Source organism: Rhinoderma darwinii, unplaced genomic scaffold (genome assembly GCF_050947455.1).
Source record: "Rhinoderma darwinii isolate aRhiDar2 unplaced genomic scaffold, aRhiDar2.hap1 Scaffold_516, whole genome shotgun sequence".
In the NCBI taxonomy this organism is placed as follows: Eukaryota; Metazoa; Chordata; class Amphibia; order Anura; family Rhinodermatidae; genus Rhinoderma; species Rhinoderma darwinii.
This window is the reverse complement of record NW_027464064.1, coordinates 280,696-302,572: the sequence shown is the minus strand read 5'-3', so window position 1 is coordinate 302,572 and position 21,877 is coordinate 280,696. Positions and strand designations below refer to the sequence as shown.

The 21,877-nt window shown below is 47.3% G+C and overlaps 13 non-coding genes across 13 annotated transcripts; all 13 read left to right on the top strand.

Moving 5' to 3' along the window:
* Nucleotides 1–453: 453 nt before the first annotated feature.
* LOC142721274 (U2 spliceosomal RNA) lies at nucleotides 454–644 on the top strand. The gene has a single exon (XR_012874026.1). It is a non-coding gene; the product is annotated as a U2 spliceosomal RNA (small nuclear RNA).
* A 4,290-nt stretch (nucleotides 645–4,934) lies between these two features.
* Nucleotides 4,935–5,125, top strand: LOC142721273 (U2 spliceosomal RNA). The gene has a single exon (XR_012874025.1). It is a non-coding gene; the product is annotated as a U2 spliceosomal RNA (small nuclear RNA).
* A 1,276-nt stretch (nucleotides 5,126–6,401) lies between these two features.
* On the top strand, nucleotides 6,402–6,592 carry LOC142721272 (U2 spliceosomal RNA). Its single transcript, XR_012874024.1, has one exon. It is a non-coding gene; the product is annotated as a U2 spliceosomal RNA (small nuclear RNA).
* Nucleotides 6,593–7,880: 1,288 nt separating this feature from the next.
* On the top strand, nucleotides 7,881–8,071 carry LOC142721270 (U2 spliceosomal RNA). The gene has a single exon (XR_012874023.1). It is a non-coding gene; the product is annotated as a U2 spliceosomal RNA (small nuclear RNA).
* Nucleotides 8,072–9,340: 1,269 nt separating this feature from the next.
* LOC142721269 (U2 spliceosomal RNA) lies at nucleotides 9,341–9,531 on the top strand. The gene has a single exon (XR_012874022.1). It is a non-coding gene; the product is annotated as a U2 spliceosomal RNA (small nuclear RNA).
* A 1,284-nt stretch (nucleotides 9,532–10,815) lies between these two features.
* LOC142721268 (U2 spliceosomal RNA) lies at nucleotides 10,816–11,006 on the top strand. Its single transcript, XR_012874021.1, has one exon. It is a non-coding gene; the product is annotated as a U2 spliceosomal RNA (small nuclear RNA).
* Nucleotides 11,007–12,270: 1,264 nt separating this feature from the next.
* LOC142721267 (U2 spliceosomal RNA) lies at nucleotides 12,271–12,461 on the top strand. Its single transcript, XR_012874020.1, has one exon. It is a non-coding gene; the product is annotated as a U2 spliceosomal RNA (small nuclear RNA).
* A 1,292-nt stretch (nucleotides 12,462–13,753) lies between these two features.
* Nucleotides 13,754–13,944, top strand: LOC142721266 (U2 spliceosomal RNA). The gene has a single exon (XR_012874019.1). It is a non-coding gene; the product is annotated as a U2 spliceosomal RNA (small nuclear RNA).
* A 1,304-nt stretch (nucleotides 13,945–15,248) lies between these two features.
* Nucleotides 15,249–15,435, top strand: LOC142721296 (U2 spliceosomal RNA). The gene has a single exon (XR_012874048.1). It is a non-coding gene; the product is annotated as a U2 spliceosomal RNA (small nuclear RNA).
* Nucleotides 15,436–16,723: 1,288 nt separating this feature from the next.
* On the top strand, nucleotides 16,724–16,914 carry LOC142721265 (U2 spliceosomal RNA). Its single transcript, XR_012874018.1, has one exon. It is a non-coding gene; the product is annotated as a U2 spliceosomal RNA (small nuclear RNA).
* Nucleotides 16,915–18,214: 1,300 nt separating this feature from the next.
* On the top strand, nucleotides 18,215–18,405 carry LOC142721263 (U2 spliceosomal RNA). The gene has a single exon (XR_012874015.1). It is a non-coding gene; the product is annotated as a U2 spliceosomal RNA (small nuclear RNA).
* Nucleotides 18,406–19,677: 1,272 nt separating this feature from the next.
* LOC142721262 (U2 spliceosomal RNA) lies at nucleotides 19,678–19,868 on the top strand. Its single transcript, XR_012874014.1, has one exon. It is a non-coding gene; the product is annotated as a U2 spliceosomal RNA (small nuclear RNA).
* Nucleotides 19,869–21,152: 1,284 nt separating this feature from the next.
* LOC142721261 (U2 spliceosomal RNA) lies at nucleotides 21,153–21,343 on the top strand. The gene has a single exon (XR_012874013.1). It is a non-coding gene; the product is annotated as a U2 spliceosomal RNA (small nuclear RNA).
* The last annotated feature ends 534 nt before the right edge of the window (nucleotides 21,344–21,877 follow it).

Genomic DNA, 21,877 nt, shown 5'->3' with positions numbered 1-21,877 from the left:
GGAGCCCTCAGGATTCCAGAGCCAGCTTTCTGACATCATAATGGGGCCTCAGAGATAAAAGCCTGGGCCCAGGCAGTGTTGGTCAGTGCTGCTCAGCAGGCAGCACTGGACTGGACTGGATTACAGCTGATACAAGGTGTGAAGGAACAAGGGGTGGCTGTGGGCATGCACTTGCTGCCGCTGCCAGTGTTTATCTGCATGGCAGCAGGGCATTTGGGCGTTGCCAGGAAGGCGTTTTTATGTAGATTCCTCCTCTTTCAGCACTGCATTGTGGTGCAAGCAAAAGAAGCAAATCCTGTCTGGCTTCCTCTCCGGCCTTTATTCACCTCCCGTGTAGCTGTGAGTGTGTGAGCCTGCAGGGCCCCATGGAATTGCCTAGAAGTAGGCTGAATCGCTGCAAGGGCTGAACAGCAGTATCGGGCAGGCTCGGGCAACGCGCGGCCCGTTCGGGTTATCGCTTCTCGGCCTTTTGGCTAAGATCAAGTGTAGTATCTGTTCTTATCAGTTTAATATCTGATACGTCCCCTATCTGGGGACCATATATTAAATGGATTTTTAGAACAGGGAGATGGAAATAGAGCTTGCTCTGTCCACTCCACGCATTGACCTGGTATTGCAGTATTTCCAGGACCGGTGCACCCTTTCCTTATGTGTTGACTAAAAGCAGATTCCAAAAGTGTTTTTTGTCTTTGCTATTGTTTCTGTCTTTCTGAAGGGATCTCCCCTTTTAATCCCATTATTTCAACACCTGTTGGACAATGCATGAGTGATAATGAGCTCATTGATTAAATGCAATTAATGAATAGATTGCCACCTCTTGTTGTGTGTCGTCTGTGTTTCTGTGTTTCCGGCATTTCACATTGGAACACCTCATTCACCTTCCTTGTCTTCTCTCCGCCCTCCCTTTTAGGTAAGTTAAAGAGCTGCACCTGAGCCAGCCACTGATTGATTGATTGATTGATTGATTGATTGATTGATTGATTGATGCAGCACAACAGTCAAATAGTGGAGTGGAGTAGGGGAACAGCAAACAGCCAATAAAGCAGCCCGCCCGCTCGCCTGCCCGCCACAATGGACCTACCTGTGTACACTAGATGGATGTGATGGAATGTACTGTCGTCCCTACATTTCAAGAAGAAGTAAGAATTGCAGTTGCAACAAAGCCTTGCTTGCCTACAAAGAGAGCAGCAATTTGGATTTGTTACTATGTTACCTAGAAGAATAACAAACTGTGCAAGGATGGAGGTTGTAGGAGCAAGGAGAAGTTGTCTGTAAAGTTGGTGGATGCCTATTTTCCATTTTGCAGTCCCTTGTCTCCCTCTTGTGGCCTCCTGGAGGCAACTAGCTGTGCAAAAAAAAGACAGCCTGGCGGCCGGCTGTTGCAGTGTTGCCCTCTCAGGCAACACTGAGTGACTGACTGAGCCTCACCGTCTTATATAAAGTTCAGACGGAACTTTGCACGTGTCATAGTGGAGCCCTCAGGATTCCAGAGCCAGCTTTCTGACATCATAATGGGGCCTCAGAGATAAAAGCCTGGGCCCAGGCAGTGTTGGTCAGTGCTGCTCAGCAGGCAGCACTGGACTGGACTGGATTACAGCTGATACAAGGTGTGAAGGAACAAGGGGTGGCTGTGGGCATCAGTGGCGGATTATCATATGGGCGATTCGGGCGGCCGCCCGGGGCCCGAGGCTCCCAGGGGGCCCATGGCAGCCCGAACCGCACATCATCTTGTAAAGGTACCTATTCAGCGCGCTAGCGCTGCTAACTAACGAAGATGAGGAGGGGAGGAGCAGGGAATTGGCCGGGAAAGGGGTAGGACACGCCTCCCTGACAAGGGCGGGCCGCCGCCATTGAGTAACAGAACAGCGACGGACGGCTGTTCTGTTACTCCGAATCCGCAAGACAAGAGCCGGGCGGTCGGTCACCGGCGCTGAGGTCAGTACAGCAGGCTTATCCTCCTGCCCAACTGGTTCCCGACCGCTGGCTGTATTTTTACGGCCAGCGGTCAGGGACGGGTCCTTAAAACCCGAGCCATAGACTTTCTACGGCTCGGGTTTTAACTTGCTGCCCGCGCGATCGGGCAGCTGAATGTCGGGTCTCCGGCTGTCAGTGACTGCCGGGGACCCTGAGGAGAAGACAGAAGCAGCTTTCGCTGCTTCTGTCTTCTCCGATGTCTTCTTACACAGCGTTCAATGAACGCTGTGTACAGGAATAGAGACAGCAGCAGCGGCGCTGTCTCTATTCCTCCCGGTGATCATGTGACTGGTCACATGATCGCCGGGTGCCGTTAGTGGCAGGCTGCTGCTGGGTCTAACTAGACCCAGCACAGCCCTATTAGTGACAATCGTCACTATGAGAGGGCTGATTTCCCCTGTAACTGGGGCTGCTGTGCAGCCCCAGTTACAGTGGAAAAACATGGTGTAAAAGAAAGAAAAAATATATAAAGTTCACCAAAGGTCTTTTTTGACCTTTGAGGAACAGACAACAGTAATAAAAAAATAGTAAAGTAAAGTGCAAAAAAAAATGAAATAATAAATACACATAAAATGCCCACCCCAATAAAAACCGTCGCCCCCCCCCCCAATCATTGTTGTAACGCTAGCGCTGACCCAATTACCCTAATATAGACATGTAATATATTACAATTTACGGTAGACAATGACGATCACAAATAAAAGGTCTATTTTAGGGTAAAACTATGTTATTACCAAAAAAAAATAGCTGAAACGTAAAAAAGCTTATTTTTTTACTATTATTTTCAAACTTTATGAATAAAAATTCTAAAATAGCAAAAAAGGTGTGTATAAAAACGATAAAAAAAAGAAACCTGCATTGTCTACGGAAAAAACATCGCAAAAATCACATCGTTTTTATTTATTTTTTATAAAAATGTGTGTTTGGTGCAACTTTGTAATTACGTTTTATTAAAAAATATTTTCACTTTTTGAGATACAGCTGCTTTGTATCCTGTATCCGTCAGGTCAGCAGGACTGACGGGATCAGTGAAACGGGCCCTGCGCTAAATTATAATCTTAGATGTGATAGATTTGAGGTGGATCCTGCGTGTCACTGATCCCGTCAGTCTTGCTGACCTGACGGATACAGGATACAAAGCAGCTGTATCTTAAAAAGTGAAAATATTTTTTAATAAAACGTAATTACAAAGTTGCACCAAACACACATTTTTATAAAAAATAAATAAAAACGACGTGATTTTTGCGACGTTTTTTCCGTAGACAATGCAGGTTTCGTTTTTTATCGTTTTTATACACACCTTTTTTTGCTATTTTACAATTTTTATTCATAAAGTTTGAAAATAATAGTAAACAAATAAGCTTTTTTACGTTTCAGCTATTTTTTTTGGTAATAACATAGTTTTACCCTAAAATAGACCTTTTATTTGTAATAGTCATTGTTTACCGTAAATTGTAATATATTACATGTCTATATTAGGGTAATTGGGTAATATATATATATATATATATAAAATTATGATATAAAGTTTTTAAATGTGTACATAACCTTGTGGCACTATATACAAGGGGGAGTTCTGTGTGGCACTATATACAAGGGGGAGCGCTGTGTGCCACTATATACAAGGGGGAGCGCTGTGTGCCACTATATACAAGGGGGAGCGCTGTGTGCCACTATATACAAGGGGGAGCGCTGTGTGCCACTATATACAAGTGGGAGCGCTGTGTGGCACTATATACAAGGGGAGCGCTGTGTGGCACTATATACAAGGGGAGCGCTGTGTGGCACTATATACAAGGGGGAGCGCTGTGTGGCATTATATACAAGGGGGGGCTGTGTAGTGCTATCCACAGTGGTATGTGTGTGGCGCTCTTTATAGGGGGGGCTTTTTGGTGCTATTTACAAGAGGGGGAGGGCTGTGTGGCGCTCTCTACAGGGCGCTGTATGGCACTATCTATATGGGGCTGTGTGTAACGCTCTCTACGAGGAGGATGTGTGATATATAGAGGGGGCTGTGTATGGCGATATCTATGGGGGTGTGTAATATCTACAGGGGCTGTGTGTGGCACTATGTACAGGGGGCTGTGTGTATGTGGTGTTTTACAGTGTGTGGTATTATTATATTCAGGCGCGCAGTGTTTGGTGCTATTATATTTAGGGGCACAGTATGTGGCACCATGATAACTTTATTTTCGTTTATAGGTGTGGAAATGTTGGAAAAGTGAGGAGACATCTGAGTGGCAAATTCTGCAGAAATGAGTCATGGCCGGGAGAAGTCGTCATGAGCGCTGGACCGGATGGAGAAGAAAAGAGGAAAAAAACTACTAGAATCTGAGACGTCGTCACCTGTGAGTCACTAGATTTATAGAGAATCTGTCACCTCTCCTGACATGTTTATTATAGGAATCCTTGTATTTCACAAAAAGTCTTTCTGCAGTCCAGGACTGATAGACAATTCCTCTTGTCAGGAGGTTGTGTCCCTGCACAGTGTGATACTCTCAGTATGTAGGGACACAGCCCTGTGACAAGGGAAATCGTAACACTGTTAATGCTTGCCCAAAAAAGTAGTGTCAAAAATAGTTACGGCGCGGCAGGGCGGCGGTGAGGAAGGGGGGCCCAAGTTTGGGTAACAGCCCAGGGCCCATGGTCTACTTAATCCGCCACTGGTGGGCATGCACTTGCTGCCGCTGCCAGTGTTTATCTGCATGGCAGCAGGGCATTTGGGCGTTGCCAGGAAGGCGTTTTTATGTAGATTCCTCCTCTTTCAGCACTGCATTGTGGTGCAAGCAAAAGAAGCAAATCCTGTCTGGCTTCCTCTCCGGCCTTTATTCACCTCCCGTGTAGCTGTGAGTGTGTGAGCCTGCAGGGCCCCATGGAATTGCCTAGAAGTAGGCTGAATCGCTGCAAGGGCTGAACAGCAGTATCGGGCAGGCTCGGGCAACGCGCGGCCCGTTCGGGTTATCGCTTCTCGGCCTTTTGGCTAAGATCAAGTGTAGTATCTGTTCTTATCAGTTTAATATCTGATACGTCCCCTATCTGGGGACCATATATTAAATGGATTTTTAGAACAGGGAGATGGAAATAGAGCTTGCTCTGTCCACTCCACGCATTGACCTGGTATTGCAGTATTTCCAGGACCGGTGCACCCTTTCCTTATGTGTTGACTAAAAGCAGATTCCAAAAGTGTTTTTTGTCTTTGCTATTGTTTCTGTCTTTCTGAAGGGATCTCCCCTTTTAATCCCATTATTTCAACACCTGTTGGACAATGCATGAGTGATAATGAGCTCATTGATTAAATGCAATTAATGAATAGATTGCCACCTCTTGTTGTGTGTCGTCTGTGTTTCTGTGTTTCCGGCATTTCACATTGGAACACCTCATTCACCTTCCTTGTCTTCTCTCCGCCCTCCCTTTTAGGTAAGTTAAAGAGCTGCACCTGAGCCAGCCACTGATTGATTGATTGATTGATTGATTGATTGATTGATTGATGCAGCACAACAGTCAAATAGTGGAGTGGAGTAGGGGAACAGCAAACAGCCAATAAAGCAGCCCGCCCGCTCGCCTGCCCGCCACAATGGACCTACCTGTGTACACTAGATGGATGTGATGGAATGTACTGTCGTCCCTACATTTCAAGAAGAAGTAAGAATTGCAGTTGCAACAAAGCCTTGCTTGCCTACAAAGAGAGCAGCAATTTGGATTTGTTACTATGTTACCTAGAAGAATAACAAACTGTGCAAGGATGGAGGTTGTAGGAGCAAGGAGAAGTTGTCTGTAAAGTTGGTGGATGCCTATTTTCCATTTTGCAGTCCCTTGTCTCCCTCTTGTGGCCTCCTGGAGGCAACTAGCTGTGCAAAAAAAAGACAGCCTGGCGGCCGGCTGTTGCAGTGTTGCCCTCTCAGGCAACACTGAGTGACTGACTGAGCCTCACCGTCTTATATAAAGTTCAGACGGAACTTTGCACGTGTCATAGTGGAGCCCTCAGGATTCCAGAGCCAGCTTTCTGACATCATAATGGGGCCTCAGAGATAAAAGCCTGGGCCCAGGCAGTGTTGGTCAGTGCTGCTCAGCAGGCAGCACTGGACTGGACTGGATTACAGCTGATACAAGGTGTGAAGGAACAAGGGGTGGCTGTGGGCATGCACTTGCTGCCGCTGCCAGTGTTTATCTGCATGGCAGCAGGGCATTTGGGCGTTGCCAGGAAGGCGTTTTTATGTAGATTCCTCCTCTTTCAGCACTGCATTGTGGTGCAAGCAAAAGAAGCAAATCCTGTCTGGCTTCCTCTCCGGCCTTTATTCACCTCCCGTGTAGCTGTGAGTGTGTGAGCCTGCAGGGCCCCATGGAATTGCCTAGAAGTAGGCTGAATCGCTGCAAGGGCTGAACAGCAGTATCGGGCAGGCTCGGGCAACGCGCGGCCCGTTCGGGTTATCGCTTCTCGGCCTTTTGGCTAAGATCAAGTGTAGTATCTGTTCTTATCAGTTTAATATCTGATACGTCCCCTATCTGGGGACCATATATTAAATGGATTTTTAGAACAGGGAGATGGAAATAGAGCTTGCTCTGTCCACTCCACGCATTGACCTGGTATTGCAGTATTTCCAGGACCGGTGCACCCTTTCCTTATGTGTTGACTAAAAGCAGATTCCAAAAGTGTTTTTTGTCTTTGCTATTGTTTCTGTCTTTCTGAAGGGATCTCCCCTTTTAATCCCATTATTTCAACACCTGTTGGACAATGCATGAGTGATAATGAGCTCATTGATTAAATGCAATTAATGAATAGATTGCCACCTCTTGTTGTGTGTCGTCTGTGTTTCTGTGTTTCCGGCATTTCACATTGGAACACCTCATTCACCTTCCTTGTCTTCTCTCCGCCCTCCCTTTTAGGTAAGTTAAAGAGCTGCACCTGAGCCAGCCACTGATTGATTGATTGATTGATTGATTGATTGATTGATTGATTGATTGATTGATGCAGCACAACAGTCAAATAGTGGAGTGGAGTAGGGGAACAGCAAACAGCCAATAAAGCAGCCCGCCCGCTCGCCTGCCCGCCACAATGGACCTACCTGTGTACACTAGATGGATGTGATGGAATGTACTGTCGTCCCTACATTTCAAGAAGAAGTAAGAATTGCAGTTGCAACAAAGCCTTGCTTGCCTACAAAGAGAGCAGCAATTTGGATTTGTTACTATGTTAACTAGAAGAATAACAAACTGTGCAAGGATGGAGGTTGTAGGAGCAAGGAGAAGTTGTCTGTAAAGTTGGTGGATGCCTATTTTCCATTTTGCAGTCCCTTGTCTCCCTCTTGTGGCCTCCTGGAGGCAACTAGCTGTGCAAAAAAAAGACAGCCTGGCGGCCGGCTGTTGCAGTGTTGCCCTCTCAGGCAACACTGAGTGACTGACTGAGCCTCACCGTCTTATATAAAGTTCAGACGGAACTTTGCACGTGTCATAGTGGAGCCCTCAGGATTCCAGAGCCAGCTTTCTGACATCATAATGGGGCCTCAGAGATAAAAGCCTGGGCCCAGGCAGTGTTGGTCAGTGCTGCTCAGCAGGCAGCACTGGACTGGACTGGATTACAGCTGATACAAGGTGTGAAGGAACAAGGGGTGGCTGTGGGCATGCACTTGCTGCCGCTGCCAGTGTTTATCTGCATGGCAGCAGGGCATTTGGGCGTTGCCAGGAAGGCGTTTTTATGTAGATTCCTCCTCTTTCAGCACTGCATTGTGGTGCAAGCAAAAGAAGCAAATCCTGTCTGGCTTCCTCTCCGGCCTTTATTCACCTCCCGTGTAGCTGTGAGTGTGTGAGCCTGCAGGGCCCCATGGAATTGCCTAGAAGTAGGCTGAATCGCTGCAAGGGCTGAACAGCAGTATCGGGCAGGCTCGGGCAACGCGCGGCCCGTTCGGGTTATCGCTTCTCGGCCTTTTGGCTAAGATCAAGTGTAGTATCTGTTCTTATCAGTTTAATATCTGATACGTCCCCTATCTGGGGACCATATATTAAATGGATTTTTAGAACAGGGAGATGGAAATAGAGCTTGCTCTGTCCACTCCACGCATTGACCTGGTATTGCAGTATTTCCAGGACCGGTGCACCCTTTCCTTATGTGTTGACTAAAAGCAGATTCCAAAAGTGTTTTTTGTCTTTGCTATTGTTTCTGTCTTTCTGAAGGGATCTCCCCTTTTAATCCCATTATTTCAACACCTGTTGGACAATGCATGAGTGATAATGAGCTCATTGATTAAATGCAATTAATGAATAGATTGCCACCTCTTGTTGTGTGTCGTCTGTGTTTCTGTGTTTCCGGCATTTCACATTGGAACACCTCATTCACCTTCCTTGTCTTCTCTCCGCCCTCCCTTTTAGGTAAGTTAAAGAGCTGCACCTGAGCCAGCCACTGATTGATTGATTGATTGATTGATTGATTGATTGATTGATTGATTGATGCAGCACAACAGTCAAATAGTGGAGTGGAGTAGGGGAACAGCAAACAGCCAATAAAGCAGCCCGCCCGCTCGCCTGCCCGCCACAATGGACCTACCTGTGTACACTAGATGGATGTGATGGAATGTACTGTCGTCCCTACATTTCAAGAAGAAGTAAGAATTGCAGTTGCAACAAAGCCTTGCTTGCCTACAAAGAGAGCAGCAATTTGGATTTGTTACTATGTTACCTAGAAGAATAACAAACTGTGCAAGGATGGAGGTTGTAGGAGCAAGGAGAAGTTGTCTGTAAAGTTGGTGGATGCCTATTTTCCATTTTGCAGTCCCTTGTCTCCCTCTTGTGGCCTCCTGGAGGCAACTAGCTGTGCAAAAAAAAGACAGCCTGGCGGCCGGCTGTTGCAGTGTTGCCCTCTCAGGAAACACTGAGTGACTGACTGAGCCTCACCGTCTTATATAAAGTTCAGACGGAACTTTGCACGTGTCATAGTGGAGCCCTCAGGATTCCAGAGCCAGCTTTCTGACATCATAATGGGGCCTCAGAGATAAAAGCCTGGGCCCAGGCAGTGTTGGTCAGTGCTGCTCAGCAGGCAGCACTGGACTGGACTGGATTACAGCTGATACAAGGGGTGGCTGTGGGCATGCACTTGCTGCCGCTGCCAGTGTTTATCTGCATGGCAGCAGGGCATTTGGGCGTTGCCAGGAAGGCGTTTTTATGTAGATTCCTCCTCTTTCAGCACTGCATTGTGGTGCAAGCAAAAGAAGCAAATCCTGTCTGGCTTCCTCTCCGGCCTTTATTCACCTCCCGTGTAGCTGTGAGTGTGTGAGCCTGCAGGGCCCCATGGAATTGCCTAGAAGTAGGCTGAATCGCTGCAAGGGCTGAACAGCAGTATCGGGCAGGCTCGGGCAACGCGCGGCCCGTTCGGGTTATCGCTTCTCGGCCTTTTGGCTAAGATCAAGTGTAGTATCTGTTCTTATCAGTTTAATATCTGATACGTCCCCTATCTGGGGACCATATATTAAATGGATTTTTAGAACAGGGAGATGGAAATAGAGCTTGCTCTGTCCACTCCACGCATTGACCTGGTATTGCAGTATTTCCAGGACCGGTGCACCCTTTCCTTATGTGTTGACTAAAAGCAGATTCCAAAAGTGTTTTTTGTCTTTGCTATTGTTTCTGTCTTTCTGAAGGGATCTCCCCTTTTAATCCCATTATTTCAACACCTGTTGGACAATGCATGAGTGATAATGAGCTCATTGATTAAATGCAATTAATGAATAGATTGCCACCTCTTGTTGTGTGTCGTCTGTGTTTCTGTGTTTCCGGCATTTCACATTGGAACACCTCATTCACCTTCCTTGTCTTCTCTCCGCCCTCCCTTTTAGGTAAGTTAAAGAGCTGCACCTGAGCCAGCCACTGATTGATTGATTGATTGATTGATTGATTGATTGATTGATTGATTGATGCAGCACAACAGTCAAATAGTGGAGTGGAGTAGGGGAACAGCAAACAGCCAATAAAGCAGCCCGCCCGCTCGCCTGCCCGCCACAATGGACCTACCTGTGTACACTAGATGGATGTGATGGAATGTACTGTCGTCCCTACATTTCAAGAAGAAGTAAGAATTGCAGTTGCAACAAAGCCTTGCTTGCCTACAAAGAGAGCAGCAATTTGGATTTGTTACTATGTTACCTAGAAGAATAACAAACTGTGCAAGGATGGAGGTTGTAGGAGCAAGGAGAAGTTGTCTGTAAAGTTGGTGGATGCCTATTTTCCATTTTGCAGTCCCTTGTCTCCCTCTTGTGGCCTCCTGGAGGCAACTAGCTGTGCAAAAAAAAGACAGCCTGGCGGCCGGCTGTTGCAGTGTTGCCCTCTCAGGCAACACTGAGTGACTGACTGAGCCTCACCGTCTTATATAAAGTTCAGACGGAACTTTGCACGTGTCATAGTGGAGCCCTCAGGATTCCAGAGCCAGCTTTCTGACATCATAATGGGGCCTCAGAGATAAAAGCCTGGGCCCAGGCAGTGTTGGTCAGTGCTGCTCAGCAGGCAGCACTGGACTGGACTGGATTACAGCTGATACAAGGTGTGAAGGAACAAGGGGTGGCTGTGGGCATGCACTTGCTGCCGCTGCCAGTGTTTATCTGCATGGCAGCAGGGCATTTGGGCGTTGCCAGGAAGGCGTTTTTATGTAGATTCCTCCTCTTTCAGCACTGCATTGTGGTGCAAGCAAAAGAAGCAAATCCTGTCTGGCTTCCTCTCCGGCCTTTATTCACCTCCCGTGTAGCTGTGAGTGTGTGAGCCTGCAGGGCCCCATGGAATTGCCTAGAAGTAGGCTGAATCGCTGCAAGGGCTGAACAGCAGTATCGGGCAGGCTCGGGCAACGCGCGGCCCGTTCGGGTTATCGCTTCTCGGCCTTTTGGCTAAGATCAAGTGTAGTATCTGTTCTTATCAGTTTAATATCTGATACGTCCCCTATCTGGGGACCATATATTAAATGGATTTTTAGAACAGGGAGATGGAAATAGAGCTTGCTCTGTCCACTCCACGCATTGACCTGGTATTGCAGTATTTCCAGGACCGGTGCACCCTTTCCTTATGTGTTGACTAAAAGCAGATTCCAAAAGTGTTTTTTGTCTTTGCTATTGTTTCTGTCTTTCTGAAGGGATCTCCCCTTTTAATCCCATTATTTCAACACCTGTTGGACAATGCATGAGTGATAATGAGCTCATTGATTAAATGCAATTAATGAATAGATTGCCACCTCTTGTTGTGTGTCGTCTGTGTTTCTGTGTTTCCGGCATTTCACATTGGAACACCTCATTCACCTTCCTTGTCTTCTCTCCGCCCTCCCTTTTAGGTAAGTTAAAGAGCTGCACCTGAGCCAGCCACTGATTGATTGATTGATTGATTGATTGATTGATTGATTGATTGATGCAGCACAACAGTCAAATAGTGGAGTGGAGTAGGGGAACAGCAAACAGCCAATAAAGCAGCCCGCCCGCTCGCCTGCCCGCCACAATGGACCTACCTGTGTACACTAGATGGATGTGATGGAATGTACTGTCGTCCCTACATTTCAAGAAGAAGTAAGAATTGCAGTTGCAACAAAGCCTTGCTTGCCTACAAAGAGAGCAGCAATTTGGATTTGTTACTATGTTACCTAGAAGAATAACAAACTGTGCAAGGATGGAGGTTGTAGGAGCAAGGAGAAGTTGTCTGTAAAGTTGGTGGATGCCTATTTTCCATTTTGCAGTCCCTTGTCTCCCTCTTGTGGCCTCCTGGAGGCAACTAGCTGTGCAAAAAAAAGACAGCCTGGCGGCCGGCTGTTGCAGTGTTGCCCTCTCAGGCAACACTGAGTGACTGACTGAGCCTCACCGTCTTATATAAAGTTCAGACGGAACTTTGCACGTGTCATAGTGGAGCCCTCAGGATTCCAGAGCCAGCTTTCTGACATCATAATGGGGCCTCAGAGATAAAAGCCTGGGCCCAGGCAGTGTTGGTCAGTGCTGCTCAGCAGGCAGCACTGGACTGGACTGGATTACAGCTGAACAAGGGGTGGCTGTGGGCATGCACTTGCTGCCGCTGCCAGTGTTTATCTGCATGGCAGCAGGGCATTTGGGCGTTGCCAGGAAGGCGTTTTTATGTAGATTCCTCCTCTTTCAGCACTGCATTGTGGTGCAAGCAAAAGAAGCAAATCCTGTCTGGCTTCCTCTCCGGCCTTTATTCACCTCCCGTGTAGCTGTGAGTGTGTGAGCCTGCAGGGCCCCATGGAATTGCCTAGAAGTAGGCTGAATCGCTGCAAGGGCTGAACAGCAGTATCGGGCAGGCTCGGGCAACGCGCGGCCCGTTCGGGTTATCGCTTCTCGGCCTTTTGGCTAAGATCAAGTGTAGTATCTGTTCTTATCAGTTTAATATCTGATACGTCCCCTATCTGGGGACCATATATTAAATGGATTTTTAGAACAGGGAGATGGAAATAGAGCTTGCTCTGTCCACTCCACGCATTGACCTGGTATTGCAGTATTTCCAGGACCGGTGCACCCTTTCCTTATGTGTTGACTAAAAGCAGATTCCAAAAGTGTTTTTTGTCTTTGCTATTGTTTCTGTCTTTCTGAAGGGATCTCCCCTTTTAATCCCATTATTTCAACACCTGTTGGACAATGCATGAGTGATAATGAGCTCATTGATTAAATGCAATTAATGAATAGATTGCCACCTCTTGTTGTGTGTCGTCTGTGTTTCTGTGTTTCCGGCATTTCACATTGGAACACCTCATTCACCTTCCTTGTCTTCTCTCCGCCCTCCCTTTTAGGTAAGTTAAAGAGCTGCACCTGAGCCAGCCACTGATTGATTGATTGATTGATTGATTGATTGATTGATTGATTGATTGATTGATTGATGCAGCACAACAGTCAAATAGTGGAGTGGAGTAGGGGAACAGCAAACAGCCAATAAAGCAGCCCGCCCGCTCGCCTGCCCGCCACAATGGACCTACCTGTGTACACTAGATGGATGTGATGGAATGTACTGTCGTCCCTACATTTCAAGAAGAAGTAAGAATTGCAGTTGCAACAAAGCCTTGCTTGCCTACAAAGAGAGCAGCAATTTGGATTTGTTACTATGTTACCTAGAAGAATAACAAACTGTGCAAGGATGGAGGTTGTAGGAGCAAGGAGAAGTTGTCTGTAAAGTTGGTGGATGCCTATTTTCCATTTTGCAGTCCCTTGTCTCCCTCTTGTGGCCTCCTGGAGGCAACTAGCTGTGCAAAAAAAAGACAGCCTGGCGGCCGGCTGTTGCAGTGTTGCCCTCTCAGGCAACACTGAGTGACTGACTGAGCCTCACCGTCTTATATAAAGTTCAGACGGAACTTTGCACGTGTCATAGTGGAGCCCTCAGGATTCCAGAGCCAGCTTTCTGACATCATAATGGGGCCTCAGAGATAAAAGCCTGGGCCCAGGCAGTGTTGGTCAGTGCTGCTCAGCAGGCAGCACTGGACTGGACTGGATTACAGCTGATACAAGGTGTGAAGGAACAAGGGGTGGCTGTGGGCATGCACTTGCTGCCGCTGCCAGTGTTTATCTGCATGGCAGCAGGGCATTTGGGCGTTGCCAGGAAGGCGTTTTTATGTAGATTCCTCCTCTTTCAGCACTGCATTGTGGTGCAAGCAAAAGAAGCAAATCCTGTCTGGCTTCCTCTCCGGCCTTTATTCACCTCCCGTGTAGCTGTGAGTGTGTGAGCCTGCAGGGCCCCATGGAATTGCCTAGAAGTAGGCTGAATCGCTGCAAGGGCTGAACAGCAGTATCGGGCAGGCTCGGGCAACGCGCGGCCCGTTCGGGTTATCGCTTCTCGGCCTTTTGGCTAAGATCAAGTGTAGTATCTGTTCTTATCAGTTTAATATCTGATACGTCCCCTATCTGGGGACCATATATTAAATGGATTTTTAGAACAGGGAGATGGAAATAGAGCTTGCTCTGTCCACTCCACGCATTGACCTGGTATTGCAGTATTTCCAGGACCGGTGCACCCTTTCCTTATGTGTTGACTAAAAGCAGATTCCAAAAGTGTTTTTTGTCTTTGCTATTGTTTCTGTCTTTCTGAAGGGATCTCCCCTTTTAATCCCATTATTTCAACACCTGTTGGACAATGCATGAGTGATAATGAGCTCATTGATTAAATGCAATTAATGAATAGATTGCCACCTCTTGTTGTGTGTCGTCTGTGTTTCTGTGTTTCCGGCATTTCACATTGGAACACCTCATTCACCTTCCTTGTCTTCTCTCCGCCCTCCCTTTTAGGTAAGTTAAAGAGCTGCACCTGAGCCAGCCACTGATTGATTGATTGATTGATTGATTGATTGATTGATTGATTGATTGATTGATTGATTGATTGATTGATGCAGCACAACAGTCAAATAGTGGAGTGGAGTAGGGGAACAGCAAACAGCCAATAAAGCAGCCCGCCCGCTCGCCTGCCCGCCACAATGGACCTACCTGTGTACACTAGATGGATGTGATGGAATGTACTGTCGTCCCTACATTTCAAGAAGAAGTAAGAATTGCAGTTGCAACAAAGCCTTGCTTGCCTACAAAGAGAGCAGCAATTTGGATTTGTTACTATGTTACCTAGAAGAATAACAAACTGTGCAAGGATGGAGGTTGTAGGAGCAAGGAGAAGTTGTCTGTAAAGTTGGTGGATGCCTATTTTCCATTTTGCAGTCCCTTGTCTCCCTCTTGTGGCCTCCTGGAGGCAACTAGCTGTGCAAAAAAAAGACAGCCTGGCGGCCGGCTGTTGCAGTGTTGCCCTCTCAGGCAACACTGAGTGACTGACTGAGCCTCACCGTCTTATATAAAGTTCAGACGGAACTTTGCACGTGTCATAGTGGAGCCCTCAGGATTCCAGAGCCAGCTTTCTGACATCATAATGGGGCCTCAAAGATAAAAGCCTGGGCCCAGGCAGTGTTGGTCAGTGCTGCTCAGCAGGCAGCACTGGACTGGACTGGATTACAGCTGATACAAGGTGTGAAGGAACAAGGGGTGGCTGTGGGCATGCACTTGCTGCCGCTGCCAGTGTTTATCTGCATGGCAGCAGGGCATTTGGGCGTTGCCAGGAAGGCGTTTTTATGTAGATTCCTCCTCTTTCAGCACTGCATTGTGGTGCAAGCAAAAGAAGCAAATCCTGTCTGGCTTCCTCTCCGGCCTTTATTCACCTCCCGTGTAGCTGTGAGTGTGTGAGCCTGCAGGGCCCCATGGAATTGCCTAGAAGTAGGCTGAATCGCTGCAAGGGCTGAACAGCAGTATCGGGCAGGCTCGGGCAACGCGCGGCCCGTTCGGGTTATCGCTTCTCGGCCTTTTGGCTAAGATCAAGTGTAGTATCTGTTCTTATCAGTTTAATATCTGATACGTCCCCTATCTGGGGACCATATATTAAATGGATTTTTAGAACAGGGAGATGGAAATCTTGCTCTGTCCACTCCACGCATTGACCTGGTATTGCAGTATTTCCAGGACCGGTGCACCCTTTCCTTATGTGTTGACTAAAAGCAGATTCCAAAAGTGTTTTTTGTCTTTGCTATTGTTTCTGTCTTTCTGAAGGGATCTCCCCTTTTAATCCCATTATTTCAACACCTGTTGGACAATGCATGAGTGATAATGAGCTCATTGATTAAATGCAATTAATGAATAGATTGCCACCTCTTGTTGTGTGTCGTCTGTGTTTCTGTGTTTCCGGCATTTCACATTGGAACACCTCATTCACCTTCCTTGTCTTCTCTCCGCCCTCCCTTTTAGGTAAGTTAAAGAGCTGCACCTGAGCCAGCCACTGATTGATTGATTGATTGATTGATTGATTGATTGATTGATTGATTGATTGATGCAGCACAACAGTCAAATAGTGGAGTGGAGTAGGGGAACAGCAAACAGCCAATAAAGCAGCCCGCCCGCTCGCCTGCCCGCCACAATGGACCTACCTGTGTACACTAGATGGATGTGATGGAATGTACTGTCGTCCCTACATTTCAAGAAGAAGTAAGAATTGCAGTTGCAACAAAGCCTTGCTTGCCTACAAAGAGAGCAGCAATTTGGATTTGTTACTATGTTACCTAGAAGAATAACAAACTGTGCAAGGATGGAGGTTGTAGGAGCAAGGAGAAGTTGTCTGTAAAGTTGGTGGATGCCTATTTTCCATTTTGCAGTCCCTTGTCTCCCTCTTGAGGCCTCCTGGAGGCAACTAGCTGTGCAAAAAAAAGACAGCCTGGCGGCCGGCTGTTGCAGTGTTGCCCTCTCAGGCAACACTGAGTGACTGACTGAGCCTCACCGTCTTATATAAAGTTCAGACGGAACTTTGCACGTGTCATAGTGGAGCCCTCAGGATTCCAGAGCCAGCTTTCTGACATCATAATGGGGCCTCAGAGATAAAAGCCTGGGCCCAGGCAGTGTTGGTCAGTGCTGCTCAGCAGGCAGCACTGGACTGGACTGGATTACAGCTGATACAAGGTGTGAAGGAACAAGGGGTGGCTGTGGGCATGCACTTGCTGCCGCTGCCAGTGTTTATCTGCATGGCAGCAGGGCATTTGGGCGTTGCCAGGAAGGCGTTTTTATGTAGATTCCTCCTCTTTCAGCACTGCATTGTGGTGCAAGCAAAAGAAGCAAATCCTGTCTGGCTTCCTCTCCGGCCTTTATTCACCTCCCGTGTAGCTGTGAGTGTGTGAGCCTGCAGGGCCCCATGGAATTGCCTAGAAGTAGGCTGAATCGCTGCAAGGGCTGAACAGCAGTATCGGGCAGGCTCGGGCAACGCGCGGCCCGTTCGGGTTATCGCTTCTCGGCCTTTTGGCTAAGATCAAGTGTAGTATCTGTTCTTATCAGTTTAATATCTGATACGTCCCCTATCTGGGGACCATATATTAAATGGATTTTTAGAACAGGGAGATGGAAATAGAGCTTGCTCTGTCCACTCCACGCATTGACCTGGTATTGCAGTATTTCCAGGACCGGTGCACCCTTTCCTTATGTGTTGACTAAAAGCAGATTCCAAAAGTGTTTTTTGTCTTTGCTATTGTTTCTGTCTTTCTGAAGGGATCTCCCCTTTTAATCCCATTATTTCAACACCTGTTGGACAATGCATGAGTGATAATGAGCTCATTGATTAAATGCAATTAATGAATAGATTGCCACCTCTTGTTGTGTGTCGTCTGTGTTTCTGTGTTTCCGGCATTTCACATTGGAACACCTCATTCACCTTCCTTGTCTTCTCTCCGCCCTCCCTTTTAGGTAAGTTAAAGAGCTGCACCTGAGCCAGCCACTGATTGATTGATTGATTGATTGATTGATTGATTGATTGATTGATTGATTGATTGATTGATTGATGCAGCACAACAGTCAAATAGTGGAGTGGAGTAGGGGAACAGCAAACAGCCAATAAAGCAGCCCGCCCGCTCGCCTGCCCGCCACAATGGACCTACCTGTGTACACTAGATGGATGTGATGGAATGTACTGTCGTCCCTACATTTCAAGAAGAAGTAAGAATTGCAGTTGCAACAAAGCCTTGCTTGCCTACAAAGAGAGCAGCAATTTGGATTTGTTACTATGTTACCTAGAAGAATAACAAACTGTGCAAGGATGGAGGTTGTAGGAGCAAGGAGAAGTTGTCTGTAAAGTTGGTGGATGCCTATTTTCCATTTTGCAGTCCCTTGTCTCCCTCTTGTGGCCTCCTGGAGGCAACTAGCTGTGCAAAAAAAAGACAGCCTGGCGGCCGGCTGTTGCAGTGTTGCCCTCTCAGGCAACACTGAGTGACTGACTGAGCCTCACCGTCTTATATAAAGTTCAGACGGAACTTTGCACGTGTCATAGTGGAGCCCTCAGGATTCCAGAGCCAGCTTTCTGACATCATAATGGGGCCTCAGAGATAAAAGCCTGGGCCCAGGCAGTGTTGGTCAGTGCTGCTCAGCAGGCAGCACTGGACTGGACTGGATTACAGCTGATACAAGGTGTGAAGGAACAAGGGGTGGCTGTGGGCATGCACTTGCTGCCGCTGCCAGTGTTTATCTGCATGGCAGCAGGGCATTTGGGCGTTGCCAGGAAGGCGTTTTTATGTAGATTCCTCCTCTTTCAGCACTGCATTGTGGTGCAAGCAAAAGAAGCAAATCCTGTCTGGCTTCCTCTCCGGCCTTTATTCACCTCCCGTGTAGCTGTGAGTGTGTGAGCCTGCAGGGCCCCATGGAATTGCCTAGAAGTAGGCTGAATCGCTGCAAGGGCTGAACAGCAGTATCGGGCAGGCTCGGGCAACGCGCGGCCCGTTCGGGTTATCGCTTCTCGGCCTTTTGGCTAAGATCAAGTGTAGTATCTGTTCTTATCAGTTTAATATCTGATACGTCCCCTATCTGGGGACCATATATTAAATGGATTTTTAGAACAGGGAGATGGAAATAGAGCTTGCTCTGTCCACTCCACGCATTGACCTGGTATTGCAGTATTTCCAGGACCGGTGCACCCTTTCCTTATGTGTTGACTAAAAGCAGATTCCAAAAGTGTTTTTTGTCTTTGCTATTGTTTCTGTCTTTCTGAAGGGATCTCCCCTTTTAATCCCATTATTTCAACACCTGTTGGACAATGCATGAGTGATAATGAGCTCATTGATTAAATGCAATTAATGAATAGATTGCCACCTCTTGTTGTGTGTCGTCTGTGTTTCTGTGTTTCCGGCATTTCACATTGGAACACCTCATTCACCTTCCTTGTCTTCTCTCCGCCCTCCCTTTTAGGTAAGTTAAAGAGCTGCACCTGAGCCAGCCACTGATTGATTGATTGATTGATTGATTGATTGATTGATGCAGCACAACAGTCAAATAGTGGAGTGGAGTAGGGGAACAGCAAACAGCCAATAAAGCAGCCCGCCCGCTCGCCTGCCCGCCACAATGGACCTACCTGTGTACACTAGATGGATGTGATGGAATGTACTGTCGTCCCTACATTTCAAGAAGAAGTAAGAATTGCAGTTGCAACAAAGCCTTGCTTGCCTACAAAGAGAGCAGCAATTTGGATTTGTTACTATGTTACCTAGAAGAATAACAAACTGTGCAAGGATGGAGGTTGTAGGAGCAAGGAGAAGTTGTCTGTAAAGTTGGTGGATGCCTATTTTCCATTTTGCAGTCCCTTGTCTCCCTCTTGTGGCCTCCTGGAGGCAACTAGCTGTGCAAAAAAAAGACAGCCTGGCGGCCGGCTGTTGCAGTGTTGCCCTCTCAGGCAACACTGAGTGACTGACTGAGCCTCACCGTCTTATATAAAGTTCAGACGGAACTTTGCACGTGTCATAGTGGAGCCCTCAGGATTCCAGAGCCAGCTTTCTGACATCATAATGGGGCCTCAGAGATAAAAGCCTGGGCCCAGGCAGTGTTGGTCAGTGCTGCTCAGCAGGCAGCACTGGACTGGACTGGATTACAGCTGATACAAGGTGTGAAGGAACAAGGGGTGGCTGTGGGCATGCACTTGCTGCCGCTGCCAGTGTTTATCTGCATGGCAGCAGGGCATTTGGGTGTTGCCAGGAAGGCGTTTTTATGTAGATTCCTCCTCTTTCAGCACTGCATTGTGGTGCAAGCAAAAGAAGCAAATCCTGTCTGGCTTCCTCTCCGGCCTTTATTCACCTCCCGTGTAGCTGTGAGTGTGTGAGCCTGCAGGGCCCCATGGAATTGCCTAGAAGTAGGCTGAATCGCTGCAAGGGCTGAACAGCAGTATCGGGCAGGCTCGGGCAACGCGCGGCCCGTTCGGGTTATCGCTTCTCGGCCTTTTGGCTAAGATCAAGTGTAGTATCTGTTCTTATCAGTTTAATATCTGATACGTCCCCTATCTGGGGACCATATATTAAATGGATTTTTAGAACAGGGAGATGGAAATAGAGCTTGCTCTGTCCACTCCACGCATTGACCTGGTATTGCAGTATTTCCAGGACCGGTGCACCCTTTCCTTATGTGTTGACTAAAAGCAGATTCCAAAAGTGTTTTTTGTCTTTGCTATTGTTTCTGTCTTTCTGAAGGGATCTCCCCTTTTAATCCCATTATTTCAACACCTGTTGGACAATGCATGAGTGATAATGAGCTCATTGATTAAATGCAATTAATGAATAGATTGCCACCTCTTGTTGTGTGTCGTCTGTGTTTCTGTGTTTCCGGCATTTCACATTGGAACACCTCATTCACCTTCCTTGTCTTCTCTCCGCCCTCCCTTTTAGGTAAGTTAAAGAGCTGCACCTGAGCCAGCCACTGATTGATTGATTGATTGATTGATTGATTGATTGATTGATTGATTGATGCAGCACAACAGTCAAATAGTGGAGTGGAGTAGGGGAACAGCAAACAGCCAATAAAGCAGCCCGCCCGCTCGCCTGCCCGCCACAATGGACCTACCTGTGTACACTAGATGGATGTGATGGAATGTACTGTCGTCCCTACATTTCAAGAAGAAGTAAGAATTGCAGTTGCAACAAAGCCTTGCTTGCCTACAAAGAGAGCAGCAATTTGGATTTGTTACTATGTTACCTAGAAGAATAACAAACTGTGCAAGGATGGAGGTTGTAGGAGCAAGGAGAAGTTGTCTGTAAAGTTGGTGGATGCCTATTTTCCATTTTGCAGTCCCTTGTCTCCCTCTTGTGGCCTCCTGGAGGCAACTAGCTGTGCAAAAAAAAGACAGCCTGGCGGCCGGCTGTTGCAGTGTTGCCCTCTCAGGTAACACTGAGTGACTGACTGAGCCTCACCGTCTTATATAAAGTTCAGACGGAACTTTGCACGTGTCATAGTGGAGCCCTCAGGATTCCAGAGCCAGCTTTCTGACATCATAATGGGGCCTCAGAGATAAAAGCCTGGGCCCAGGCAGTGTTGGTCAGTGCTGCTCAGCAGGCAGCACTGGACTGGACTGGATTACAGCTGATACAAGGTGTGAAGGAACAAGGGGTGGCTGTGGGCATGCACTTGCTGCCGCTGCCAGTGTTTATCTGCATGGCAGCAGGGCATTTGGGCGTTGCCAGGAAGGCGTTTTTATGTAGATTCCTCCTCTTTCAGCACTGCATTGTGGTGCAAGCAAAAGAAGCAAATCCTGTCTGGCTTCCTCTCCGGCCTTTATTCACCTCCCGTGTAGCTGTGAGTGTGTGAGCCTGCAGGGCCCCATGGAATTGCCTAGAAGTAGGCTGAATCGCTGCAAGGGCTGAACAGCAGTATCGGGCAGGCTCGGGCAACGCGCGGCCCGTTCGGGTTATCGCTTCTCGGCCTTTTGGCTAAGATCAAGTGTAGTATCTGTTCTTATCAGTTTAATATCTGATACGTCCCCTATCTGGGGACCATATATTAAATGGATTTTTAGAACAGGGAGATGGAAATAGAGCTTGCTCTGTCCACTCCACGCATTGACCTGGTATTGCAGTATTTCCAGGACCGGTGCACCCTTTCCTTATGTGTTGACTAAAAGCAGATTCCAAAAGTGTTTTTTGTCTTTGCTATTGTTTCTGTCTTTCTGAAGGGATCTCCCCTTTTAATCCCATTATTTCAACACCTGTTGGACAATGCATGAGTGATAATGAGCTCATTGATTAAATGCAATTAATGAATAGATTGCCACCTCTTGTTGTGTGTCGTCTGTGTTTCTGTGTTTCCGGCATTTCACATTGGAACACCTCATTCACCTTCCTTGTCTTCTCTCCGCCCTCCCTTTTAGGTAAGTTAAAGAGCTGCACCTGAGCCAGCCACTGATTGATTGATTGATTGATTGATTGATTGATTGATTGATTGATTGATTGATTGATTGATTGATTGATGCAGCACAACAGTCAAATAGTGGAGTGGAGTAGGGGAACAGCAAACAGCCAATAAAGCAGCCCGCCCGCTCGCCTGCCCGCCACAATGGACCTACCTGTGTACACTAGATGGATGTGATGGAATGTACTGTCGTCCCTACATTTCAAGAAGAAGTAAGAATTGCAGTT